We start from the raw sequence: 6485 nt of genomic DNA, 5'->3' as shown, positions 1-6485 counted from the left end.
TTTTAAATAAGGTACAGAGAACCACGATAATTTTAGGATGCCGGTTCAGGGAAGGAGTAGCGGGGGAAGGTGGGGAGGGGTGGTTCTCCCACGGAGGAGCCCTTCCCGAGGCGGATGGCGAGGAGGGGCGCGGGAAGCGCTCGCCGTGCGCGGGAAGTGATGCCCGCAGGCTGCTGTGGATGCGGCGATCCCCCGGCAAAGCCTCTGCCTCGCACTTCGCCCCTGCGGCGCGGGGAGCGCTCCCTCGGGACCCGGCGGCTCCGGGAGCCATCGCTGCCGAGGCTCCCTCGGGTCGCTGCGGGATCAGCTCCGCGCCTGCCCCGCCCCAGCCGCTTAAGGCGGGCTCGGGGGCTCAGCGGCGGCTTAGCCCGGGGCTCCTGTCCCCGGGGCTCCCGTCCCCGCGTCCCCTCGGCTCCGCTCCCCACCTGTCCGCGGGCGCTGCCCCTGACGTCATGGAAACACCCCCTGCCCCCGCCCCGCCGCCCGGGAAGGCGGGCACGGCACCGGCAGCGGCGGCCCCGGGCGGCGGCGGGGCGGGGGCAGCGCAGGCTCCTCCCGTTGGCCGGCGCGGCCGTCACTCGAGCGCGGCGGTCCCGCCGCCGGTCCCGCTCGTGGGTGTTCCCTGCCAGCCGAGCCAGCGCTCCGCCGGACCGGTCCTGTATGCTGGCTGTCGCTCCTGCCGGGCTCCTTCCTTCCTCGCTCCTGCCTGCGGGGCGCCGCTGCCCGGGGGCCATGGCGGGGGCGCCCGGCCGGCCGTAGGAGTGGGGCTCAGGTGGGTGTCCGCCGTAGGGATGCATGCGATGGGATGGGACGGGACGGGCTGGCGGGGCGCAGCGGGAGCGCTGCGGGGCGAACCGGGGCTCCGCGGGACGGGGCGGGCCGGCAGCCGGCGAACTCGGCACACGGGAAAAGTGTCGCTTTGGCGCTCAGCAAGCGCCTTTCACGCCCGGCTGGCAGCGAGGGCGCCCGCGGCTGCCGGCCGGGGCGCGGGCGGGCGGGCGAACGGGCAGCGGCTGCTGCTGCCGGCGCAGCGCTCATCCCGCCGAGCCCCCTCCCGCCGCCCGCGGGTCTCCGGCCGCGCTGTCACAGCCACACGAGGCTGTTCCGAGCGACAGCCAACTTAGACACCTCCCCTGCTCCGGGAGCTGCTGCTGAGGGGTTCATGCTCCATGCGGCACCAGCCGGAGCGAATTCCCGGTGAGCCGGGACGCACCGGGCAGCCGCTGCCCCGGGGATGGGCTGGAGCAGCTCTCCCCGCCGCTGCGGCTCCGGGGCATCGCCCGGCAGCCGGCTGGCTGTGAAATCCCTGGAACTTCAGAAATCTTGGGCGTGTTTGCAAAGCCATCGATCTCTGCTCAATCTGTGGCTCTCTGTGCTCATGTAAAATAAAGAAAAAAAAAAAGCCACCATTATTATTATTATTACTATTTCTTGTCTCTATCTTAAATAGGTTAATTAAATCCAGCTTGTTTCTAGGTTGATTTAATTTCCATTTGAGAACCAATTAGACAATATGAGCTGTGACACACTCCATTATTTGAAAACTGTTTGGTATATAGTACTTCAGAGCTCAGTGACAGTGAAGTACTCTTCATTGAGACTGTTTCGTTTTTACTAGGAGCATATCTAGGACAACTAGAGAAATGGATATTTGATAAATGTAAGGTAATTTTCTGCCGTATGTTTTTGTCCTAGGCCGCTAATGATGGTAACCGTGTTTTTCTTTCTCTGTTTTCTTGAGAAGGCACAAAGGGAACAGTTGCTTCATGCCTTGACTTTCATCGATTAATCATAGAGTTCAGAGTGTTTCACTCATAGAGTTCAGAGTGTTTCACTATACTTAATTTCAACAGAGCTTGTAAGTCCGGTTTGGGTATTTAAAGCGTGTGTTTTCATGGGCATTTTCTGTAAAGCCCTGGGTAGCAACAACTTTAATTTCCATGAGCTTTGTTTTTTTTTTATTGTTTAAAATGGTTTTTTAAAATATATCTTTAAATAATGCTCCCCAGTCTGCACTCCCAATAGATTCAAACTAGTTAACAGATTAATAGATTAACTAGTTTCCCATTGTGGCTCCTGTCAATTTTCAAAGCAACAGCATTCACAAGTCTTAATTCTCTTTACGCTTATACTGCCTTCCCCACACATTGCATTAGGCCCACTTATGTCATCTCTTTTATGATTTTGTATAGTATCTGAGTTTGCATGCAGGAAAGGTGGGAGGGGACTTTTAGGTGTTGGAGATGTTCTCTGTGTGTGCACCGAAGAGTTGTGGTTGTGCTGAAATTATTGGTGTGTTCACCAAGGACAGGAAATGATGGTAAGGCTCTGCTGGAGTCTGCCTGTTGCAACACTCTGTGTGTGGCTAGCTCATTCACTGTTGCAAATGTAAGTGTGCTGTATTTTATACAAAACCTTATTTGGGTTTTTAAGTAGATATGTGTACATTGTTGTAAAGAATTGGGTCTTGTTCAAACCACATCTATTATAAACAGATGCGTGTCAGCTTAATTCTCGCGTTTGTTGCATTCTCTAGATCTTGTTACATACTGAGGAGAAAATAGAGTGAAACATGGCATTTCCCGGACCTTATGGTTTCTAACTGTAAAACTGAGTTTTCAGTTTCTACAAATGATGCTCTTAGCTACCAAATGACAAAAGCCTTTCTATAGAAAAGTAAATTCATATCTAAAGTACTAATATGTTTTAGATTTAAATTGGATTTGCTGCAAAGTGCATTTCAAAACCATGCAGTGATGAATGAGGCAGCAGAAGGAGTGTGTTACCATGCATGGGGTACTTTTTTATGTCAGAAGCAGTGTACTATCTGTGTCAGCATATTTTGATCTCATTAAATTTAATCTACTTTAGTGCAGGTAAGATTTGACCTACCGAATTAGCAAAGTTTTGCTGATAAAAGGCTGTGGTATAGATACTGTGATGCATTGCTACTAAGGTAGCAAAGGAACTTCTAGGAGAATCTAATTGCTTTTTTTCTGTATCAAGTTTCAGATAATAGGATGCAGATACACTGAGATCTGACAAACAACTCTCTGGACCGGGACTAATATGTTTCCAAATTTACCCTGCTCTGCTCTTTGAGATGCTGGATTTGCATGTCTGTCTTCTGCATTAGTGATTATGTTCAAACATTATACTTTGGGGGGCAGACACTGTTTTTGGGCTCCTGCAGCTGTCACTTGTGCAACGTGCTTTAATACTGTGCCTTGAAATACGAATTTGATTCCTTAAGATTGTCATTTATCTGAAGGACAAGGAGGTTTTGGGTGTTGTAACATTCTGTCCTGTTGTAGGTGGGCGCTTGTCTTTATTCTACTAACATAACACGTATCTCTTCCATGTTAATTTCTAATTACCTTAGAGGGAGGTTTTCTGTCTGCCTTCAAGGTTGAGTGATGTGGGTGTTGATGGTAATGACTATGATAGCCTAGGTGAAGCTGCAGGCATGACAGCTAAGAAAAGCACAGCTCTGGGTCTGACCCTGGGAGGCAGGATATCTCTAACTCCTTCCTTAAATCTGTTTTAGCTTGTTACTCGTGCAGAGTTCTTGAAGATGCTTGTGGCTTTCACATAGGGTGTATGTTCAGAAATAGATTCTATTATATATGAAGTTATGACATGAATGAACAGCGTTGGGGTTTTGGAACTCTGTCAGCATGGAGCTAGTGCACGTTGTTGCAAGTCACTTGAAACATTTAAAAATAAAGTTGAGGACTGCCTCAGCTGGGGAAGAAAACGGCAAACTTGAACAAATTCTTTCTGATTTTCTGTGTTCAGCTGTTGTGACTGAGATAATTTTTAAATGATCAGAGGTGCTGTAGCTCCTGGGTTTGTTTGTTTGTTTCTTTGGGGAGTTCGGTTTTGTTTTGTTTTTTTTTCTAAAATACAAATTCCATGGCAAGTCTGGTACCTGCCTTGCTGCTAGAAGCAGTGAGGACTCTTGGAATGCTAGCTGAAAGTGGGAAATGTACTTGGCCGTTGCAGCTCAGCCTCCGCTGTCCTGCCTGTCTGGTGTGCCTGAGTCAGTGCAAGCTCCTTAGGGTACGAGTCACGTGCTGGTGCGAGGCACTGAGCGCAGCAGGGCCTAATCCTATTGCAGTGTCTGGGCACTCCATGATGTTAACCATGAAACTCAAGAAACAGAGTTGAGCTGCTTTCAATCTGGCAGGTGCTGAGCAGGTTTTGCAATGTCTGTTTGCTATTTGCTAATGATTCTCAGTCTTTGAATGCAGGCCATTCTAGACATGCCCCTTGAATTGTGGAAAATACGTACTGATAAGCAAGACTTGACAGGAATCCCTGTCATGTGCAACAGGAGGAACAAATAGAGAGAACTGACTTTCACTGACATATAAGCCCTAAGCTTAGGGAGTACACTGAGAGCTGCTATGTGCATCTAGCTCTTAGAGATATCTCTAAACTAAATAATTGTACATCTGGCTGTGAGACAGACATCCTGACAAAAAGATAGTGGCTGTCTAATAGCATCTGGTAAGTCACAGCAGAAAGGCTGCAGATAGGATGTCTTATGTGTCTCTGTTTTTGTCAATATTGTAACTGCTTAGACTGAATGTGAGAACTTGTCCTTTGAAGTCATTAAAAAGCATACTAGGCAAGCTCTGCATTCCTTGTGCAGCCATGAGTTGTGTGTATATATCTGTGGTTTTAGATTTGTCATTCAAGTCCAGTTGTTAAACTACAAGTACCTGAACTGAACATTTCCTTTCTAGTCTTTAAGTTGTGGGGGTTTGATACCTGAATCATATTTAGTTTGGCAAACACAGCTGCTGCCATGTCAACACTTAATTATTTCCTTCTGAACATTTTCTTTGGCAATTATATTAACAGGAGTGTGCAAACAAATCTCCCTTCCCTCTGCTTTCCGATGTAATGCATAGGTTGAGAATTAATGACATTTTTCTTTTGATTCATCCTTACATATTAGCAACTTTTTAATTGAATCTTCAACTCAGAATCTTCATATTCTGCCTCTATGCTAGTTGAACTTAATCCTGAAAAAAATCACAGCAGAACCATGGTAGTATGTGTTGCTACAGCTGTCATGCAGCAGTTGCATGTAATTGCTGTACTAGAACAAAGACAGTAACAATACAAAGAAGTAAAGGTGAGAAACTTATCCTTATTTGTGTTTCTGTGTTTACTGTAGTGGTATCTATTGAATTTCAGTAGTGACTTTTTATTATCATTAGAGGAAAAAAAAGTATTGGGCTTTCTGGCCATTCTGTGTATCCTCTGATGAATGTTTTCAGGGTAAAAATCTGAAATAGTTCCCTTACTGAATGTAGTCATATTTTTCTCCCATCTTAGTTGTAGCCAATTATTTTATTATTGCTAATGATGATACTGCAGAGTCTGTTATCACACTGTAATCTCCTATCTCTTGTGCCAGTCACTTAGGTCACTTTTAGGTCTCTTCTCTCTTATCTGGTGCTGCTCTTGCCATTCTGGAGGCTTTTCCTAGTCATAAACTACACTTTTTTACTGCTCTAATTTTAGTCTGTTCCACTTTCATAGAGCTGTTGGTGAAAATGAATGAAGCTCCTGGTGTTCGTGGTTCTGCAAGGAGCAGCTGTGTGGATATACTCCATTTGCCTCCCATGTACACTCTGCCCAGAGAGTAGCTGAAACCCCTGGAGAGACAATTTCTGAACAGCCTGGCAATCAGGGAAAGAACCATGTGTGCTGGAGACTTTATCCTTCTCAGTGCACAAGCCCATCTGTGTCACTGTTAATTCTGCTTGTTACAGAAGGTCAAGTCCTGCCCTTCAAGTTTTCATGTGAGCAGGGCAGGATGTAGGTCTCCGGTACTACTTTCTTCCATCTTGCCAGTCACACATGTTAAAAACATTTTGTTGCAACCTCTCCCTCTTCTCCAAGATAATTGCTTTGTCAGTGTGCCTAGTAAAATAGCCTTGAGGAGGGATAGAGTTACTTCATGCTCATAGTTGCTGAAGTGAAATATACAATTCTTATTTTAACAGGACTTTTTCCGTCCTGTCTGCAGTGACAACGTACGACTTTGAGACCAGTCTTGCTAAGTGTGTCTGTCAAAAAGGTTCTGCTGCTACCTCAGGCTGTGAGGCATAACCCTGGCAGCTGCCCTGAATATGATGTGGAATGCATCCTGCTCATACTGGCAGCTGATACTACTTTAACTGTAACTGTGCTGCCAGAAAAGAAGTTTGTTTAATAGTCTGACAAAATACTGTATTCTGAAGGAGGGTGAATGATTCTATCATTTTTCAATATTTCTTGCTTGTGACAAATATGAGTGCTGAGATGCCCTACAAAGCTTTGACAGCATAAAATCTGAATTCAGGTGCAATTTGTGATGGGAGGAAGGGAGGAAGTTTCACTATGAACGTGATTCAGTCACTGGCAGTCTCGTATACCTCAAAAAAGGAAACAGCAAGTGTCTGTTAATCTTCTGTGGTAGTGCTTGA

At 46.8% G+C, this 6485-nt stretch overlaps 1 protein-coding gene across 4 annotated transcripts in view; it reads left to right on the top strand.

The window, feature by feature from the left end:
• Positions 1 to 587: 587 nt before the first annotated feature.
• OSBPL3 (oxysterol binding protein like 3) overlaps positions 588 to 6485 on the top strand; it is an 89008-nt gene continuing 83110 nt past the window's right edge. For all 4 annotated transcript variants that reach the window (XM_064704503.1, XM_064704501.1, XM_064704502.1 and 1 more), the window contains exon 1: positions 588 to 772. The gene's annotated coding sequence lies outside the window, so the exon portion shown is untranslated. The remainder of the gene's footprint in view (positions 773 to 6485) is intronic.

The sequence above is a fragment of the Zonotrichia leucophrys genome, chromosome 2 (assembly GCF_028769735.1).
Source record: "Zonotrichia leucophrys gambelii isolate GWCS_2022_RI chromosome 2, RI_Zleu_2.0, whole genome shotgun sequence".
Classification (NCBI taxonomy): Eukaryota; Metazoa; Chordata; class Aves; order Passeriformes; family Passerellidae; genus Zonotrichia; species Zonotrichia leucophrys.
Note: the sequence above shows the minus strand (reverse complement) of the source record. Positions and strands in the feature narration are given on the sequence as shown.